Genomic DNA, 21455 nt, shown 5'->3' on the forward strand with positions numbered 1-21455 from the left:
CAAGTAGATACTGCAGACTTGAAATTCTTAGCAGCTATAAGTTCTTGGGAAAATTGCCCTGGACACTTCTTTTCCCAAGAAACCGTAAACACTATTGTTATTTTTAAGGGAGAGTAACCCCCTGTAGAGGTGGACATAGGTCCAATTACTGTTTACAAAGTCTATATATCTGCAGTAATGATCTATTGTCCGTTCTGTGTGAAAATCACCCAGCTGAGAGCGGCGAGATACTGGGATGCTGGAACTTGGGTTACTGAATGGTCACCTCAGAACCGGGAGCACTCCCGACTGTCTCTAATGCTGTTAATTAATACCGCTACTTCATTCCGCGTTACTTCCATGGGATTTAGCCTTTCACAAGTTCAGGATTTAAACAATCACCTGAACAGCTCTGGTCCCGACAGTCGACTTAGCAGAAAATTTTCAAACCCAGTTCTTATCCACACCTTCAAGTGCTTTATGACCTTTTATTTCAATCCAAGAGTTAGACACGATAGAGGAAGCTTTAAGCCCTTTTAATTCCCCCAAGGCGGCTGCTGTATCAGTTTCTGCAGACCAGGAACGAATATCGCTGTCAAGACTGGAAATAAAAGTTTCCCTACCTTCCTCCTCACCATCCCCCTGCCAGCGGCTGCCGACGCGAGAGGAGGCTCCCACCCGGCTGCAGGACGCCTCCTGTAGTGGGAGAAGGGGCTCATGCACAATTGACTCTTCCTTGTTTGTTTCCATCCATAATTGATGGGTAGATGAGAACGTAACACATCTCAGCGCCGGGCTCTTGCCGCCTGGCGGAGACCCTGTCCAAGACGCTTCCGTAAATCATTTCCAGCCGGAGAACAAAGCACGGAAAGTTGCGGGGGAGACTGGCCGGGAGGAGAAACCCGGGCGCCGGGTGGGAGATGGGGTGGGCGGCGGGGAGCTCCCGGCCCCAGAGACCGCCCGCGGCGCGCTCCGAAAGCAGGGGGAGACCGAGAGTGGGTAGCACCCGCCCTCTGGGCAGGAGCCCCTGGCGGAGCCAGGAGGGTGGAGGTGGGTGAGTCCCCTGAACCCCCACCACTCGCTGTACTGGGGCCGTCCAACCCCGGGGCGCACTGACAGGTAGCTGTCGTCGGCTGTGAGCTGCTCGGGTCTCGGCGGCTGCGCTACGCCCCTTCTCCAGGCGCAGGCGAGGGCTCGCCCGTCGGTTCCTAGCCGGGCGCGGCGCTGCCCTATCCAGGCGGTCCCAGCGTCCGCTCCGGGGCAGGCGGGCGGAAGGGGGCGGCCGAGCCCGCAGCCCGCTCCTTTGGCCTTGGCTCGGCTCTCTTGCTGGCTGGAAACGCCGTCCCCGACACCAAAGCAGCCTGATAATGTGCGGGGGAGCGCGGAGCTGGCGCTGCCTGGCAAGAAACTTTTACTTGCCCCCTCCTTCTGCTTTTTCTCGGATGGGTTGCACATTTCAGCGGGGCCTCCAAGTCCATGTGCCCTTCCCCCCAACCCCCCAGCTCTGCCAGTTTTGACGGGTCCGACAAACCTCTCCAGCCCCTCTGCGCGTCCCTTGCACCGCAGGCGGGGAAAGCTGATTAGAAAAGAAATCAACTCTCCAGTGACAACGTACACACACACACACACACACACACACACACACACGTACGCACACGCCCGCTACGATTCAGGCTCTGAGGATCTGGGTCCGATCCCCAGCAGGCACCCTGAGCATTAGCAAATCTTTACAAGAGGGTCTTACCTCATGGGGGGAGGCTGGTTTTTTTTTAAAAAAAAAAGCTTGTCAAGCGCAAGGAAAAAAAATAAAGAAAAAATGAAAAATATACATGTATATCCCACTGTTTCTTTAGGTCTTGGCTTCCTCGATATAATCCTGAAACTCGCCACCACCAGTCCTTGCAGCAAAAACAGCAGCGGGACGAAGCGGGAGCAAAACAAATCGAGGCACGGCAAATGGTGTAATTCGATCCATCTCCAAGTCAATCCATCAGGCGAGCCGGAGCCTGGTTCCCTCCCCGACTCGGCACCTCGCAGCCCGGGGCCCACCCCCAGGCGCGGACTGCAGGAGGCGCGGGTGGCGCGGCGCGCTCGCCCTTTCCCGAGCTCCCCGGCCAGCGCCGCCTGGAGGCCCCCAGCCCGGCGCCGCGGCCCCGCTGACCCTTCAGTGGCCTCCGCGTCCCTCCTCCCCCGCGCTCTGCTGCGCACCCTCCTTCTCCCCACCTCTAAAGAGCTGCTCCTTCCAGCAACTCCCAGCGCCTGTCATCCAGCTCGCGGTGGCTGCTGCAGCCGGCGAAGCTGCCTTTTTGCTTTCCTTCTTCCTTCCCTGTTTTTCTCCCTCGCTCCCTCACTTTTCTTTTTCAGAGCTTTCCTCCAGACATCCAGAGGACAAATCATTGCAGCCCAGAGGAACTGCAGGCGCAGTTGCTCCGTAAAGTTCTGCCTTAGTTTCCTAATCTAAAAAAAAATTTTTAAGCACACCGTTACAAACCAGCCCCTATATTACCTTTTTCGCCCCCCCCCCCATTTCTCTTTATAACCACTAAGCAAAACAGCTGGGGAGAAGCAATCAAACATTGCTTTATCTTTATAAAATAAAGAAATTGCCTACTAAAAATCCCATTTCTACTTTGAATGAAAGCCATTCAGTACAGTATAATTTTGCAGGCTAATGAGCCGGTTTTACAGGCAAGTGTTTCGTGTAATATGTTGTGGGAGAAATGAAAATGTCCTTGAAGTGACATCATTTAAAATTGACTGTCACAAATGAAAGGGGAAAAAAAGTCACATATTCCAAAACAGAGGATGTAAATCCAAACTTCATTTCCAAGAACGGGCTGTGTTTTATTAATTTACAGTTGAATTATGAATCACTGAGGGCGCTAAATGGCTGGAATGAACCATGATGCCCCTATTAAAAGAAAAAAGAAAGAAGAGAGGTTTTTCACCAAACTTTTAATTTTCATTTGAGTATATTTAATTACTGTAAAAGAGAGAAGAAGGGCAGAGAAAGGATTTTCCTTTCCTTGATGGTTCCTACTTTCTCCTCAGCACAATTAAATGTTTACATTTTTAAGGAAAATACCCTATTCTGAGTTGTTTCTGCATCTTCCACTGATAGCCTTGAAAAGGAACTCATAAAGGCACCCCAAGGGACTTGCTGCAGGACTCATCCTGTTTTCTCTGTAGTTAACACTTTGTTACCAAAATGAAGGAGGGAGGAGGAAGGGGTATCTTAAAATATAAACTCTTCCTGCTGTTCTTCCTATTGGAAGAAAGGGGTAGGGGGCGGAAAGAACAGCTTTGGCAATACTGCTGAGTTTTCTGTTGTTAAGGCTTTTGTTGGCTGGCTGACTGGTGTTTTTTGGTTGTGCTGGGCTCTGACATCATTGCAAGTTACTTGGCAGTCAGGGCCCTTCCCCAGCCAACTTCTGACCCAGAAAGCTGTGCCTATTTTACTGGCATCCAGTTTTTCTGCATTTTCTCCATCAAGGGAGCAAGCCCGGCTACATGCAGAGGGCTCTGCACTGAATGAAGATGCAAGGTGACCGGGGCTTGATGAGGAATCAAACTGCCATCCACCTGGAGGCAGAAAGCTCCCGAGCTGTCCTGTGTCTGCTGTAGCAGCAAAGCAAAGAAGTTCAATTCTCTAGATTCCCGAATTCTTTGCTGAAATTCTATGGCCAACTCTCCAGAGTGCCATCCCAGAGAATGCAGTTGACCCTACACTGAGTCCTTCAATCCAGGAATGATTCCAGAACGATATGCTGATGGGTCATTTTGAGCCAAAAATAAGACGTGTTTTCAGTTTCAATATCAGTCTAAATCTAAGAGCCAATTCCGGTGTTAGGTCCACCGGGGGAGGAGAAGTAGGGAAGTGAATAATCCACTGACGTCAAAAGACCGGTACTCTTTATCTTTTGGTAAGGATCAAAATATCACTCTTAAGGCTCATCATTTCCCTGGTTCCCAGAATCTTGACAGTCAGGATTGGTGAAAAAAAATGGCACTCTTTTTATTTGGATTTTCGTGGCAAGAATTCTAAGGAAACTGCTCACTCTTTATGCAGTTTATTTGCATTTGGCTCTTTCAATTGATTTTGCACACTGTTAACCTGCTAGCCCTGTTTACTTCTTTAGTCCAAGTCCTCCCCCACCATCACCACCACCACCACCACCTTATGCTGTATGCTCTAGCATTGCCCCACTGCTTGCAGCTCCCCACTGTGTCACATGTGTTTTAGGTTTCCGGGTCTTCACTTGTGGGGCCTCTGATGTCTGGGGTACTCTTTCCCCCTAATTTCATGTACTGTAATTTCTGCTTGTCTAGACTTTTAACAAAAATTTTGTGTAGGTGTCAAACTTTCCCTCATCCTGCTACCTATAACCTCTCTTCTGTACTCTCCTAGCAAATTCACTTAGATAACTTACCAAATTGATGGAAACATATCTGTTTAGGATGTTTTCCCTACTGGATTCTTCTTAACTGTAGGGATCTTGTCTTATCTACCTGGACAAGCACCAGTGCCTAGCAGTGCCTGGCATTTAATGGTCACTCAATACATATTTGTTAAACAGATCTGATCATGGAACCCACAACTTTTCCACACTCTTTTATGTGTCAAACCAGAGCGCATAGTCATCTCTAGATTGTACACTCCTCAAGAGTAGCGACTTATTCACCATATCCCCAGGGCAAGAAAGCATAGTACCTGTATAAGGGTATTTGTTCAATGAATGAATAATAAGGGAAGGAAAGGAGGGAGGGAGGGAGGGAGGAAGGAAGAGAGTAAGGAAGGAAGTATTTGGCTCTTTTCACACCCAGAAAGAGTACTTAAAGGGTTCAGTGCTATATAGATGGTTAGTCATTATGCTTTAGTGTTATCTGCATACATCTCCCATCAATGATATGTAGTAACTTAATTTACAACCTATGTTTTTGTTTCTTTACTTGAGGAGTAAAGTTCAGAATTTTATTTCTATGTTTCATTCCCAATCTAGTTTTAAGAATAAAAGCTATCTATGGGCCTGCCTGGTGGCTCAGGTGGTTAGAGCTCCATGCTCCTAACTCCGAAGGCTGCCGGTTCGATTCCCACATGTGCCAGTGGGCTCTCAACCACAAGGTTGCCAGTTTGACTCCTGCAAGGGATGGTGGGCTGCGCTCCCTGCAACTAGCAACGGCAACTGGACCTAGAGCTGAGCTGCACCCTCCACAACTAAGATTGAAAGGACAACAACTTGACTTGGAAAAAAGTCCTGAAGTACTACACACTGTTCCCCAATAAAGTCCTGCTCCCCTTCCCCAATAAAATCTTTAAAAAAAAAAATCAAAATGTTAACATTAAAGAGTTAATCTATAGATCTGTTTCAAATTTAAAAAAAAAAAAGAATAAAAGCTATCTAAAAATTATAGAAAATGTGTAATAGTCAGTAAAAGTTTTCGTAACTGTAACAGTTATTAAACAAAGCATTAGAGCTAAATATATGCCAAACTCTGTTCCAAGCGTTTTACAAGTGTTATTATAACTCAACAAGTCTATGAGGTAAATACCATTATTATCTTCATTTTACAGAAGAGGAAGCTGAGGCTTAGAAAGTTTCAGTGACTTGCCTAAAGTCACACAGGTAGTAATTAAACAGGATTTGAACCCTACCTCTTACTTAGTTGTAATAGTGGTTAATAGTGAGATAAAAGTAATTAGCAATAGTGAACAGTGAAGGCTTTGGAACATTAGACAACCTGGATTCCAATCCAGACTCTTCCTCTCAGGAAAATTTATTTGACTACGCTGTGCTTCAGTCTTCTCATCTGTGAAACAGGGTTGATAACAATACTTCAGATGGATTTTACGAAGATGGAATGTGATAATGCATGTAAAGTGTTTAGCATCTTACCTGGAACACAGCAAACACTGAATAAATATTAGCCAATGTTACTCAATCTGCCCTGAAGGCAGTGCAATCTTAGAATCCTGCAGAATTAGATCAGAAAGTTAATCCAACCTCACGTCGAATGTGAGATTTAGGGAAAAGGTATATGGTACACAATAGATTTGCAATACATTTTTGTTTCATTCTATCTCCCACCTTCCCTCATCTATGAGTATATATAACGCAGATACACACACTATTCACTATCCAGTTGATATAAAATAACATTTTGTGTGAATTTTAATGAATGATACAGATTAGGATGCAGAATTTCATGTTTCAAAATAAAGAGATAGAGGTATTGAGATTTCAAAGGTAGCTACAGCTTCTGTGTTTACTTTAATTTGGAAAGCACACATAGTATTCCTTGCGTTCGCACATTATAGAAAGTGCTTTTGTGGCAAGGGATTGCTTTCAAAACTAATCTAAGCTCTCCATGACATGATAAATCATTAATAATATAGACCCAGATCTCAGCATCTGCATAGGCACAGCTGGCCTCCTTGTGTCAATAGTCTGCATATGAAAGTGACTCTGCCAAGATATTTCACTTTAATGAAAAATATTTATCATGGTAAATCTTCAACCTCAAGATTTTACTGACATAATTCATTTCTATCATTATGTACTATGAGAGTATACCACCACAGCTATGCTTATGCTTGGAATGATAAAAATGTGCTTTTTTAGTCATTTTGATTACTCTATCTTCGCATGAATAATTTTTGCTGTACACTCTGAGTAAAGGGACTGCACCGTGCTTTTATAGAAATGATAAATCAGTTACCTATCTAATTTTGCTAATGACTCCGCAGGTACACTGTGTGGAAGGATACTAGAGCTCAAGCCAAATGAAAACAATTAAGCTTCTTTTTTTTCCCCCATCAGAAAAATGAACAGCAAGTAGTCTTTAATAATGCTAGCTCTTCTGAAAACAGACAAGAGATGGGAATGCTATCACCATTTTATCAAAGGTGTTTTGAACAAACAGAAGCAAAATAAACTTTTTGGAACGAGGAGCACATAAAAAGATGATGACTCAGCCAGAATTGCTTAATTATACTTAAACGTACTTTGGGAAGGAATTCTTAGGATACAGAGAAACCAGTTTACATCCCAGCTGATCAGATAGATGTAAGGAAGCTGAGATGGTGTCAATTCCTGACAGTCTTCTCTCCACAAATTTACAGTAACCAAGCCTCTGACCTTGAAGAATTGGGGATGAATAGCATCCATTAAATGTTAGAATGTGTTAACAAAGGAGCAAGAGAAGGAAAATAACCAAAAGTAGTAGAGAGTTAGAACATTTTATCTGTTTAAATATTTTAAAATTTGTTTTTAAAAACAAACCTCCCTGCCTAATCTTATTTTCAATTTTGTTTTGTTTCGTTTTGTTTGTTTTTTTGCTTAAGCCAATGTTACAATTCAAATCAACAAAGGGAGTAGAAAGTAACTGGGTACCTATTACATCCCAGATACTGGCTGGCCACAATAACATCACTTAATTCTTCCCATAGCTCTTGGAGACAGACATCATTTAGGAACAAAGAAACCAGACTTGTTTAAGTTAACCATCTTGTCAGGGTTTTCAGCCCCATTAGATGATGGAGTTTGGGGTCTAATACAGGTCTGTGTGGCTTTCAAGCCTAATTTTCTTTCTAGGACACCATGCTATGAAAACATAAAAAGAGTATAGGTTTGGAAAAAAAATAAGTCTTGGATAACAAAAGAAATAAAAACATTTAAAAACCCACAACTAGATGCTCAAAGCTAGGTTAAAAATATGTGCTTCAATTTCTAATTCTTTGATAGTTTTTCCTTGTCACATACAAACTAGAGTCAGGAACTCTGCATTGGGATTTATAGAATAGTTTAAATCTCTGTACATTATATGCATTCTATTATGTATTTCTGAATTACGTATAAATAATGAGAAAAAAGACCTATTCAACAGCATATGAATTTATATTAAAATAAACCTTACTGGTTAAGCTACAAATGTTTCAGTTAACAGTTAGGATCATACAATTGCAACTTTTGCCAAAAAAAAAAAAAAAAAAAGTCCTAATCACTGAATTCTGTATATTCAGTGAACTACTGAATTATGTAGAACTACAGACCCAATTCATTGCTAGAAACCACCAGTGTGGTCAATCGGTTAAAAAAAAAAGAGAGAGAATAGGATTCTGGGTAATTTACATCTTTCCAAATAAAGGCACACAAAAGATATATTTATATTCTTTCCTTTTGCTTTCTCAGCTAAGATGTTTGCTATTATGGACATCTTATTAATATTGAATAGATTAGATTCATTAAAAACAATTACACTGCTAATATGCGAGGGCATGAAGGATAGTATGTGTGTGGGGGACAGGCAGAAGTTGACATTCTGGGATAAGAATCAATAGCAAACACTGTTCGCATTCTGCTGTGATTATAGGATTTGTCTAAAATCCCAAATGTCCTATTAAGCTGTGATGAAGTGGCAAGGCTCAGAAGCACAGGGGGGGGGATACATTTGTCCAACACTATTTAAATCTGGGTCTGGGATATGATGTCACTGAATTAGCAACAACACAAACAAGGTGACAGGAGGTAATGGTCTCTCTGCCAGCCCCAGCTACAGGGGTTTCATTTATGTCCTAGAAGAAAGTTCGGGAGAAACGTACAGTTTGTTTAACCTTTGGTTAGTTTCACAAAGTGGTCTGCCCAAGTTCTCTTTGTCCGCAGATCACCTTGGCCTTTGAACCAAGAACCTATCTTCGGTTGACAACCAGCAAGTAAAAACAATTAAGGCCCATACATTTTTATAACAGACTTTCTTCTCACGTTGGCCCTACCAATCAAGTTAGATTTAAACATTATTTGATTCACTTAACTATAGTCCAGGATGAGCTATTTGATGGCTGTCATTTAAAAGCTTAAACTGTGATGTGTGCTGAAAAAAATCACTTCAAACTTATATACTTAAGGAAAGCTTTAAAAAAGAGCCTCACAGAGTTTGCCATTGCCTGAATTTGTATTTTAATTACAAAGCCAAAGGAAGAAACTGTTTGGCTAAGAGCTTTTCTGGAAAATCCAGAAAGGCCCAGGACTATTTAAAGAAATTACAATATTTCTATGTTATAGATGTATTCAATGGTTGACTTTTTAAATCATATTGCATCTAGATCCATGCACATACACTGTGTGTGTGTGTGTGTGTGTGTGTGTGTGTGTGTGTTTCATCTAAAAGTTCCTGTTTAAAAGCTTTGTGATTTCTTTTGCTATATTAAAATCTTTGGAACTATGCTCATAAACTACCCCAATGTGTTCTGAATTTCTGGGTCATAATTGCAGAATAAACAGATTCATTTCTCATCACAAATTTTAATTAAGAATTCCAGTTATTCAATTATTTGCTAATGAATAATGCCTACTCAGTACCAAAGCATACTATTAAATATGTTTACTCAAAAGTATGTTTTATAAAGATAGTTTCCATGGCTCACTGTCTCATTTTTAAGTCATCAACTTTATATTATATAAAAAGAGGAAAATGCTGATCTCCTATTTTATTGAGATACATGGGAATTCAGGAGACAAGGACAGTCCATAATTGCTGGGAATAAATTAATTTAATATTAAAGTCTAGTCAGTCATGACTTCAGCTCCTCATAAATATCAAGCTACTGGATTCTGTGATTTAACTTTATTTAGATCACTTGATGAGGCTACCAGATTGCCCACTCATTGGCCAGGCTTTGCCTAGAAGAGGGGGCAGTGGAGGCAATGATTTTCCATATGTTTATTTGTTGGGCTTTTGAAAAAACTACCCCAGTCTGGGTTACTGATTCCTTAAATATGCTCTTGGTCCCCACGTAATAAGGGAATAATCAATTTTCTTGCTTTTGACTTATTTCTATCTTTCATGATGATGAACAAAAGATATAAATAAACAAACAAGTAAGCAACCCATTTTGATATTGGGTAAGTGTGCAGCATACAGAAGGGGGATATTTCTGGAAATTTCAAGCAAAGTTAACCCTTTCAAGTTAAATCACTAGAAACATAAAAGGCTGAGATAGACTATGTGCAGAGATGTTTTCCCTAAGAGACAGCGAGTTCCAAGGGAACAGGGGGCCTTCCAAATCAAATCAGGCATTACGAAATCCATCAAGGTGACAAGGAGATATCCCCCCAGATAAAGAATACAACTCAGGTGGAGGAGGGCAGGATCATTCACTCATTCTTCCTTGCATACATTCACTTCACCATTTGTTATTAATAACAGCAACCTGCTTTGTGTAAAGCACTGTGCAGAGATAAATGAGAAATACCTTGCATTTAGACAGCAACTTAAAGTTTGAAAAGCAGTTTTATCAGTCAGAGTCCTGGCAGGGAACAGATGGCACATTTGGCTTGGGTAATTTGAGGAGCCTTTAATAAAGGGACTATTTGTAAAGGTGTGGGCAGAGTGCAGGGAAACCACTAGGGAGAGTTACCAGGGGCTTGACGACCAAGGAGCCAGAGGAGGGAGCGATTAGCAGAACCTGAGACATAGTGGTGATGTGGAGAGGACCCCTTTGCTTAGAGGTCAACATCTAGAGGTACAGGGTAGAGAAAAATGACAGAGAGTGGATCTGGTGGAGCAAATGGAAATTCACTATTTAATTTTATTTTGATTCTTATAGAACACTAGGTGGTAGGGACCCTAATTTTTTACACGAGAAAACTGAAAGTAGGAGATTTGCTTTTCATGACTTATACAGCAGAGCCAGAACTCAAATCCGAGTCTTCTGAATCTAAGTATGGTGCTCATCACACTGTCTCCCTATTCCCTCCCCCTTTGCTTGCCTTATTACACACATTACTATGTTTTATCACCTACTAAACTGAGCTTCTTGAAAGAAAGAGAACTAGGTCTTTGTATTATTAGTGTCTAGAATAGTGACTGGGACAGGAACCCTGGAGACATCTGATGGAGGGAATAATGAGAGAGAGTGTGCAAGCTAACTGGTGACACAGATGTGCCAGAGGCTAACTTCATGCATGGCAGAATGCTGTAAATGCTAAATCCCGAGGTGGAGGGAGAGTGCTGTAGAAAGACAGAAAAGGGGGAAATGAATAATAGTTGGGTTGTAAACGACTTCAAGACGTGGGGTCATATGAGCTGAGCCAAACACACTGAAAGACAAGTGTCAAAGGTAGAGGACTAGAACCAAGTTATTGTGGGCTGAAGCAGGAGAGGGTGTGAGGGCCTGGCGTAGCTGGGCATGATGGGCATTCTTGGAGACAAGTAGTAGGAAATACGACTGGAAGGACAGGATTGAATCATTGTATGGAATTTCTGAATTGGTACTTGGGGTGTTTAGAAGACATAGATTTGTGAGGAAAAGATGATCATAATCTAGGCTGTACTTTGAGAGACAATATTAAAACCAGAGGGAGCAACAGATTGAAAAAGCAGGAGGTTTCAGAAATGAGGATGCCTAGTGTAGTGGTCAGGACAAAAGATGACTTCAGTGGAGGTAGAATCAATAGAAAAGTAGGAATATATACCAGAGACACAGTAGAGTGGGCTGATGTTTGAATGTCAGAGGTGGGGGTGTGTTTGAATGTTGGGGTGGGTAGGGGAGATTTTTTCCAAGTTTCTTAGTATGACTTTAAGAAAAGTTGTATTATTTTAGGAGATTGAGATACAGGTGGTAGAGCAAGTTTGCATGGGGCATTACTGAGTTTGGTTTTGGATAAGTGGAGCTTATAAAGTGCCTGCATGGTGTCCGTGAAGGGATGCCCAGTGTTGGAAACTTATTATAATTACAGTTAGTAGACTGGGGATTTTTTCTATTTTCCAAAAAAACACCAAAATCTAAATGAGCCAAATACATACAAGAAAGTAAGAGGAAATCTAGTTTTTATCAAATGACCTAGGTTAGCCTACATGCTCACTGAAGTCTTATGTGCTCAGAAACACTGAAATGAGAAACTTTAATCCTTTCCATTCCTGCATTGTTTCTCCAACATGGAAACTATACAGTGGCGAATTACAGAGTTATTCCCATTCCTCGCTCATGTCTTACAAACAGGAAAAGTATTTTATCTAATACCTTTTTAAGTTGAGTTTCAGTGATACTTTTTCAGCCTGGCATTTTTATAGAAAATGTGAATGGATACTTTCAAAATGTTTTGTGAAACTATCCAAAACAATTATTTTAGAAATATTAGGGGAACTCTGGTCTTACTGTGGTGTAGATTAGAAAGATGTCCCCAAATTAATTTAGTTAAACCATTATGGCTCCACGTAAAATTAGCCATCCTTAGGCTCTGATTATCAATATTGGCTGCTGAAGTCTAAACGAACTTAGAGAAATTCAGTTCAGTGGCTTCTTTTCTCAATTATCTTAACACGGACATCACCATTTTACTTGATTTGAAATGTTAACATGAAATATAATAGAGAGTGGATCATTTCAGAGTAAGAAATCACATCTTGACAGTCAGATGATAAAATGCTATAACCATAAAGATTAGATAGCTTCTAATTCTCTTTACAAAAAATTCTGGAAAAAAAAGAATATGACTTTAATTCTTCAAGCATAGTTTTTATTTAGAAAAAGAAAGTATATGAAAAGAGAGTGTTGGAGCCATGTGCTTCATAATATTATTTAGTGGTCATGGTGAGCTTTGAAGTAACAGTACTTTCCAGACAATTTATAATGTAATAATTATAGGAAAACGACACTTTAGTTTTTCTTATGGTGATTAGTTTCTTCATTTATATTATGTAGGCCAATTAAAAATGTGTGGTGTTCTCCTAATATTTAAGGGAGAAAGATAGGTGGGGGAAAGAGGGAAGGGCAGCAAAAAAAAAAAAAAAAAAAGAGTGACAGAGTAAAAGAAAAGGAAGGCAAATGAGAAATCTAATTAAATTTAATGGCACACTTCCAAGAGAAAGATAAAGTCTTTAGTAACATCTGCAGTTTCAATTTTCGAACTGCACGTACTTACATTGACAAGACTTTACTTTTTTTCCCCTTTTATTATTTGCTATTAATGGGAGGAGCAATAAAATAGATATAAGTATTTGTTAATTTCATGCAAACCATTTCAAATTACACAGAATGTCATAGAATTTATACTTAATTACACGCGCAACCTTTGTATTAAAAACATCACTTTATTACTCTCTATAAACATTTTATGGACCCGTTTAGTTTACGGTTAAATTAAGAGGAATGAAAGGCAGGGATAAGCTATAAAGGATTCTTCCCTCATCTTTTAAACTGCCTTCATTTGAACCGTAATTTAGTGCTACGTATATCTGAGCAATCCAAGAGTGAAGATGGAGCAAATCTACCACTTGTATGATTCAGTCAAACGTTGAAAAAGTAGTGTTTGGCTTTTGATGAATATTTAATATGCCAGAGAGCTCTCAAGACTCCGCTTCAGCAGTGAGACCTGGAGCAGTTTGCAGCAGAGACTGAATTGCGCATATGGCCTCCTGAGTTCCCTCTGCCACTTTTCTTCCTCTGATATTCCTTAAGTTGCAGAGAGGTACAAAAACACAACATCCTGTTGCCTAAACACTCTCCAATGTGTGCTCTGTGAGTGACGTAGATTACGAAAAGGACTCTAGGGCTGAGGCAGTCCCCACTCTGGAAAAGGAGTAGGGTTCCCCTGGTTTGAGGCCTTGGAAGCACAGCTATCCAGAAAAGGGTTCTGACTCCCTGGTGATGGGTTAAGCCTTGAGGGCTTGATGGAAAGCCAACATTTTTTACAGTACAGCATAGAATTTGGCTGCATAATTCTCCACTGTGTAGCTTCCAGGTTGGAAGAAACAGTCCAGGAGTGGGAAGGATTAAAGTTTCTCCCTTCAATGTTTCTGAGCACGCAAGACTTCAGAGAGCATGTAGGCTAACCTAGGTCATTCGATGAAAACTAGATTCCCTCTTACTTTCTTGTTTGTATTCGGCTCATTAAGATTTTGGTATTTCTCTGGAAGATAGTTTCTGCCAAAGTAAGTACCGATTTGAGCACCTTGTCTCTTGCCTCTTTTTTTTTTTTTTTTTTTACATGTTGTTTCTTTTTTTTCTTTTTTCTTTTTTTTTTCTTTTTTATTAAATTTATTGGGGTGACAATTGTTAGTAAAATTACATTGCCTCTTGATTGGTACAGGCCAATGTGGGAGAAGAATACAGGATTTTCACAGAGGACTGGTCTTAGGTATTTCTGCAAGTCAGAGGGATTGGAAAAGCACTGGTGGGGATGGCCTGATGTGATTAACAAGTGATTCTCAGGTTGAAATGGGAAATGGGGAGTTTTTGGGTAAACATAACTAAGGAAGAATGAGTTCTAGAACTCTCTGCTAAAGATTATGAAAATCATTAAGTCTTATGTTATTCAATTGTTTAATTAAGGTAAGAGCAAAGAGCACAGATTTTGTCTTTTTGCTTAGCTTTGATATCCTAATAATTCCAAGTTTCAGTTTCCTCTTCTTTAATGTTGAGATAATTTTTTTTTTGAGATAATGTTTAACATGAGGTTATTGTTAGGAGTAAAGTAATTAATGTTTGTGAGAACATTACGTACATTTTATAGAGTAAAACTGTAAAACTCTGTATTAAACTTAGATATTACTAAAATCCCATAACCAACCTGGTGGCCATATGAAAATCACATAGGATGCTTTGTTAAATGATATGTGCCACCCCTGCCTCTTTTCCTTCCCCATTATGATCTGTCTCTGCAGTGTGCTTCTTCTCTTCTTCTCTTCTCTTTCACTGAGTACGACTGCTTTAGTGATCCACTGTTATACTGTGTCCCTTCAGAGTAATAAAAAGAGTTAAAGTAACTGCCTCCAGCAGTTAGAGCTAGAAAGCAGGGACCATAATTATATCCTTAGTGGCTAAATATATATTTATTGAATGGACAGGTTGAGTGATAACACAGAGATTAGCAACAGAAAGGTTAATGTATTTCTAGTACTGTAATACATCTTTAAAAAAAGTTAAATAAATCTTGGGTACAGCTCTGAAACAAAACTAGAATAGGATAATTCTTTAACATGGTCAAAATGTAAACTGCTTATATCAAAATCCAGTATAGCTCTTAGTGGTAAACTACCAAGAATTCTTCTTAAAGAAAAAAAAAGCCGTAGATATCAGTCATCAATTGATATATTATGTACCATGATTTTGAATGTGCTAGCCAAAGCAATAAGTCAAGAAAGTGAAATACAGTCATAAATATTAAAAAGTAGGAGGCAAACATTGTAAATTTTTTAGAAGGAATGAGAGTTTAGCAAGGTTAATAGTTTATAAAATAATGCAAAAATCACTAGCTTTCCTATGTACCTAATACCACACAAATATTATTGCAACATATAATGGGGAAAATATTATATCCCATTCTAAAGGCAAATTAAACATAGATCACCTGAGGATAAACTTGGAAAGAAGTGTGCTGGACATATGTGAAGAAAACTATAATGCTCCTGAGAGAAACATAAACGAGTACAAGTAAATGAAGAACCAGACTTTATCCCTATGTAAGAAGTCTCATGGTGATAAATATGTCTGTGAGCTTTAAATCCAATCTCCAAATACAGTGTAATTGTAATTAAATTCTCAATGCTTCCTCTTTGTGAGAGATATTAAAGACTGCTTTTCAAAAAACACAATTGTAATTGTAATATATGACTTGTTTGAATAATTCTGGATGGAGAAAGTAATTGTTGCCTGCTTGTGTAATAACGTGTTTTAAAGCTACAACAAATAAAATAGTGCTACAACAAATAATAATGCAGGAAGAAACATCTAAGTCAATGGAACAGAGTAAAGCTCAGGGATAGATGCAGATTTTAATATAAAAGCTAAATCATTTAAATATGCAAATTAAAATATAAGTATGGTAGCATTTCAAGCAACAGGTAAAAGATAAATTATTAAATAACCAAGTTGAAACAACTGGTTATCCATTTTGGGAAAAAAAGCTAGAATCTTACTTGATACTTCATTGCCCACCAAAAAATAAATTTCTATTGGATCAAATATCTGAATTTTCAAAAGAGATTATAAGAAAGTATAAATGGTTATTTCCACAAACCTAAAGTAGGGAAAGAATTTCTAAATATGATGCAAAACCAAAAATCACAGAGAAATACACTGATTTTTTTACCGCAAAAATATAAAATATACAGTGAAAAACAATAAAACTTGAAAACACCAATTTAAAACCATTTATAACATAAGAACAAGAGCTGTATGGGGATGTAATTCACATACTAAAAAGTTTACTCTTTTAGAGCATACAATTCAGCGGTTTTTAGTACGTTGTTAGAGTTGTGCTTCCATCACAGTCTAATTCCAATATGTTCTCTTCACTCAAAAAAGAAACCCTGTACCCATCAGCATCCTTCCCCTGCCCCTGATAACCACTAATCTACTTTCTGTCTCTAGATTTGCCTATTCTGGACATTCCATATCTGACTCCTTTTACTTAGCATAAAGTTTACAAGGTTCATACATATTATTATCAAGTATCAATACTTTATTCTTTTTATGGCTGAATAATGTTCCTTTGTATGGATATACCACATTTGTTTACTCATTCATCAGTTTATGGACATTTGTGTTGTTTCCACTTTTTTGGCTGTTATGAATAGTACTGCTATGAACATTTATATACAAGAGTTTCCATGGGTATATGTTTTCATTTCTCTTGGGTATATACCTAGGAGTTGAACCCTGTGTTTAATTTGTTGAGGGACTGCCAAACTGTTTTCCACATTGGTTGCATAATTTTATATTCCTACCAGCAATGTATGAGGGTTTTAATTTTTCTACATCCTCATCAATGTTCTCTACTCTTTTTTTGAATATAGCCATCTTGGTGTTCAACAGTAGCTCACTGTGGTATTACTTTGCATTTTTCTAATGATTAAAGATGTTGAAAAAAAGATGTTGAATATCTTTTCATGTATTTATTGGTCACTATATATTTTCTTTGGAGAAATCTCTATTCAAATTCTTTGCCTATTTTAAAATTGAGTTATTTACATTTTTATTAATGAGTCATAAGAGATCTTTATATATTAAGGACAAAAATCCCTTACCAGATATATGATTTGCAAATATTTTCTGTCATTCCGTAGGTTGCCTTTTTACTTTCTTGATAGTGTTCTTTGAAGCACAAATATTTTTAATTTTGATGAAGTCCAATTTCTTTTGCATTTTGTTGCTTCCACTTTTTCTGTAATATTTAAGAAACCATTGCCTAATCCAAGGTCCCAGACTTTACTCCTATGTTTTCTTCTAGGAATATAGTAAGTTTAGCCTTTACATATAGAACTATGGTCCTTTTTGAGTTATTTTTATATGGTATGAAGTAGGGCTTCCAGTTCATTCTTTTGTATGTGGGAGGACTAATATTCTTAATATATAAGTGTACTTCAGTAAGAAAAGATACAAATATGTCAATAATAAAATGGGCAAATGATACTGAGCAGGTAATTTCAACCAATTGACTTATAAAAAGATATCAACTTCAACAGTAATCAAAATGCAAATTAAAACAAGAAGTTACCATTTATATTCAATAAGATTTGCATTAATTTAAAAGAATGATAAAATTCAATGTTGAGGATGTATGGAGACACGAACATTCTTGCACATGTTATGGGATCAATTTGGGACTATGTATCTGAATGCAAGTTGTGCTTATCCTTTTAACCAGTAGGTTCATCTCTGTGAATTAATTCTTTAAAAAAGAATTAAGCAACTGTACAAAACATAGGTATACGTAGGGTTATTTATAATAGCAATAAGTTTCAAACAACATAAATACCCATCAGTAGGGGAATGTGTATTCAGTCAGTGGAATACTATACAACTATTTAAAGTGATGGAGCATATTAACATTTGTGCATAGAAATACACCCACTATCTACTAAGAATAAAGATAGGCTATAGGAAAGCTTATTTCACATGCTTCTATTTTTTTTTTATTGGGGTGACAATTGTTAGTGAAATTACATAGATTTCAGGTGTACAATTCTGTATTATGTCATCTATAAATCCCATTGTGTGTTCACCACCCAGTGACAGTTCTTCCATCATCATATATTTGATCCCCCTTACCCTCATCTCCCACCCCCCCACTCCCCTTACCCTCTGGTAACCACTAAACTATTGTCTGTGTCTATGAGTTTTTGTTTCTCATTTGTTTGTCTTGTTCTTTTGTTGTATTTGTATACCACATATCAGTGAAATCATATGGTTCTCTGCTTTTTCTGTCTGACTTATTTTGCTTAGCATTATACTCTCAAGATCCATCCATGTTGTCACAAATGTTCCTATATCATCTTTTCTTACCGCCAAATAGTATTCCATTGTGTATATATACCACAACTTCTTTATCCATTCATCTATCGAAGGACATTTTCGTTGTTTCCATGTCTTGGCCACCGTAAACAAAGCTGTAATGAACATTGGAGCACATGGGTCTTTATGTATAAATGTTTTCAGATTTTTTGGGTAGATACCCAGGAGAGGGATTGCTGGGTCATATGGTAATTCTATTCGTAATTTTTTGAGGACCCTCCACACTGCCTTCCATAATGGCTGCACCAGTCTGCATTCCCACCAACAGTGGATGAGGGTTCCTTTTTCTCCACAGCTTCTCCAACACTTGTTACTATTTGTCTTGTTGATGATAGCCATTCTGACTGGGGTGAGGTGACATCTCATTGTGGTTTTGATTTGCATTTCTCTGATGATTAGTGATGTTGACCATTTTTTCATATGTCTATTTGCTATTTGTATATCCTCTTTGGAGAAATGTCTCTTTAGGTTGTCTGCCCATTTTTCAATTGGGTTGTTTGTTTTTTTGTTGAGTTTCATGAGTTCCTTGTATATTTTGGATATTAGCCCCTTATTGGAGGCACTGTTTGCAAAAATCTTCTCCCATTCAGTTGTTTGCCTCTTTATTTTGTCGATGGTTTCTTTTGCTGTGCAGAAGCTTTTAAGTTTCATATAGCCCCATTCGTTTATTTTAGCTTTTACTTCCATTGCCTTTGGAGTCAAATTCATAAAGTGCTCTTTGAATCCAAGGTCCATAAGTTTAGTAACTATGTTTTCTTCTATGCAGTTTATTGTGTCAGGTCTTATGCTTAAGTCTTTGATCCATTTTGAATTAATTTTGGTACATGGTGACAGATAGCAGTCCAGTTTCATTCTTTTGCACGTGGCTATCCAATTCTCCCAGCACCATTTATTGAAGAGGCTGTCTTTCCTCCATTGTATGTTTTTAGCTTCTTTGTCAAAAATTATCTGTCCATATTTATGTGGTTTTATTTCTGGGTTCTCAATTGGTCTATGTGTCTGTTTTTCTGCCAATACCATGCTATTTTGATTATTGTACACATGCTTCTATTTTTGAAAAACAAAACCAAAATGAAGTATGTGTGTGTGTATATATATGTATTAAAAATCCCAAGCTCTTTTTTTGTAATTGGGGAAAATTGGGGGACAGTGTGTTTCTCCAGGGCCCATAAGCTCCAAGTAGATGCCCTTCAATCTAGTTGTGGAGGGTGCAGCTCAGCTACAAGTCCAGTTGCCGTTTTCAATCTTTAGTTGCAGGGGGCGCAACCCACGATCACATGCGGGAATTGAACCGGTGACCTTGTTGTTGAGAACTCGCGCTCTAACCAGCTGAGCCATCCAGCCCCCAAAATCCCAAAGTTTTTGAAACAGGTAATCTTCTTTCTTCTACACACTCCCATGTACTATCACAAACCTTTGTTCTTTCATCAAGCAGAAATTAATTTTAGTAGCAGAAAAAACTCAATCTTTATTAAGAAAATCTAAAACCTTGTAAAACTTTTGAATGTATTTTCACATATGCACAAATAAAATTATCCCATCTTCCCCGCATACATAAAACTATCCCATCTTCCCTCCTCTCACAAAATGAGAGAGAGAGAGAGAGAGAGAGAGAGAGAGAGAGAGAGAGAGAGAGGCCATTATTTAGTACTGGACCCAAATGTTATTTTTATCTCCATTATTGATTTGAATATTTCAGGGAAGGTTTTTTCTTTCTTTTTGTTTTCAGAATTATCTACATAATTGCATTAATCTTCTACTTTGTTTTATAAAAAATTAAGTTCAAAGAGTAGGAACTGTATTTTACAGGCATTATTTTTCCCTGCAGGAAGTTCCTAGAAATTGTCACAAAGTGAATTGCTTCATCATGAGCTCTTTTCTCTTTATCCATAGGAATAGTGATATACCTGAAAGTTTACATAGCTGACCAAAAATGTGTTGTTAGTGATATTTATGACATAAATAACAGCTATAAGCCAATGTCATAAATTTAAAAATGTAAATGTGCACCTTGATAGTTACTTTAAACAGCAAAATTATATTTCATGTTCTATTAAAAAAGCATGAAAATATTTTTATTAATTATACAAAAGCCCCTGAAGTACTATAAAATGAATATATATCCTATAAAAATCTAATTCCACAATGCCATAAATTAGGTAGCTAAAGCTAATGGGCTAGCTAGAGTAAACATTAAGCACTTGATTAACAATATGTACATCTACTTTAGAATTTAGAAATACTTTGGGCGGATTATTTCAATAGACTGTGTCCTTTTTGAAAAAGTTGTACATGGACCTTTGATATAAGAATATTTTTACTCTTAATAGATTCCTGGAGCTGTATTCAAAATCCTTCCATCTATCCTATCCTTTTCTTTAAACACACACACACACACACACACACACACACACATACACACGCATTATATCATAGTCATTTTTTGGAAGCTGACAAACATTCTGCTCTAAGAGGGTGATTGGAAAGTAGGAATATCTTAAATTGAGTTTTCTTGGTTTTCCTCTGTTTTCTTTTCTTCCTCAAACATATCCCTTCCTTTCCTACTGAATTGATGCTAAATGCTACATGTTTAGGCATGGCTTGGAGGGACAGCCACTACTCTCTGTTGCTGGTAGCTTATGTTTCCAAGATTCAGTTTGCCAATCTGTTAATAAAAAGAGTGCCAAATGTCTAAGGTCTTTTTAAAAAGTAATTTAGTATAGTGGAAAGAGCACTGCATAGAGACCAATAAAGCCAGGTTTATATCCCAATTACATTCCTTAATAGCTGTTTGACCTTGGAAAAGTTACTCAATTTGATGAGTTTTAATTTCCTCATGTATAAAATAGGAATAATATTAATCCTCATAGGGTTGGTAAAGACTTAAATGAGATAACATTGACAAAGTACTCAGCATAGTGCTTGGCACATAGTAGGCTTACAGTAAATATTAAGTCTTGTGCTCTTTTATCTAAATCCTATGGTTATATGGAGGTTAGTTTCACAGATGAAATACTGGTACTAACTGAATCATTTGAATAAAAAGAGAAGTGAAATAAAGGTCTTTGAAAGGCTGGCATGGGCTTACCCTTCTCATTTTCACTAGGCTGGGTACAGAGTAGGTGTTCAATAAATTGCCTAGATAATTAGCATAAAAACAATTTAGGAATTATTCTTTATTCAT

General features: G+C 38.3%; 1 protein-coding gene across 19 annotated transcripts in view; it reads right to left on the minus strand.

The window, feature by feature from the left end:
• Positions 1-21455, minus strand: part of SEMA6D (semaphorin 6D) — a 560420-nt gene that overhangs the window by 56426 nt on the left and 482539 nt on the right. For 3 of the 19 annotated variants that reach the window (XM_074327782.1, XM_074327781.1, XM_074327786.1), the window contains exon 1: positions 1724-2145. The exons of 10 other annotated variants lie outside the window; for them this stretch is intronic. The gene's annotated coding sequence lies outside the window, so the exon portion shown is untranslated. Of the gene's footprint in view, positions 1-602; positions 1344-1723; positions 2147-2202; positions 2337-21455 lie in introns of those variants that run through there. 6 more of the 19 variants (XM_074327792.1, XM_074327788.1, XM_019730703.2 and 3 more) reach the window with 5 other exon arrangements.

This window comes from Rhinolophus sinicus, linkage group LG03 (assembly GCF_036562045.2).
Source record: "Rhinolophus sinicus isolate RSC01 linkage group LG03, ASM3656204v1, whole genome shotgun sequence".
In the NCBI taxonomy this organism is placed as follows: Eukaryota; Metazoa; Chordata; class Mammalia; order Chiroptera; family Rhinolophidae; genus Rhinolophus; species Rhinolophus sinicus.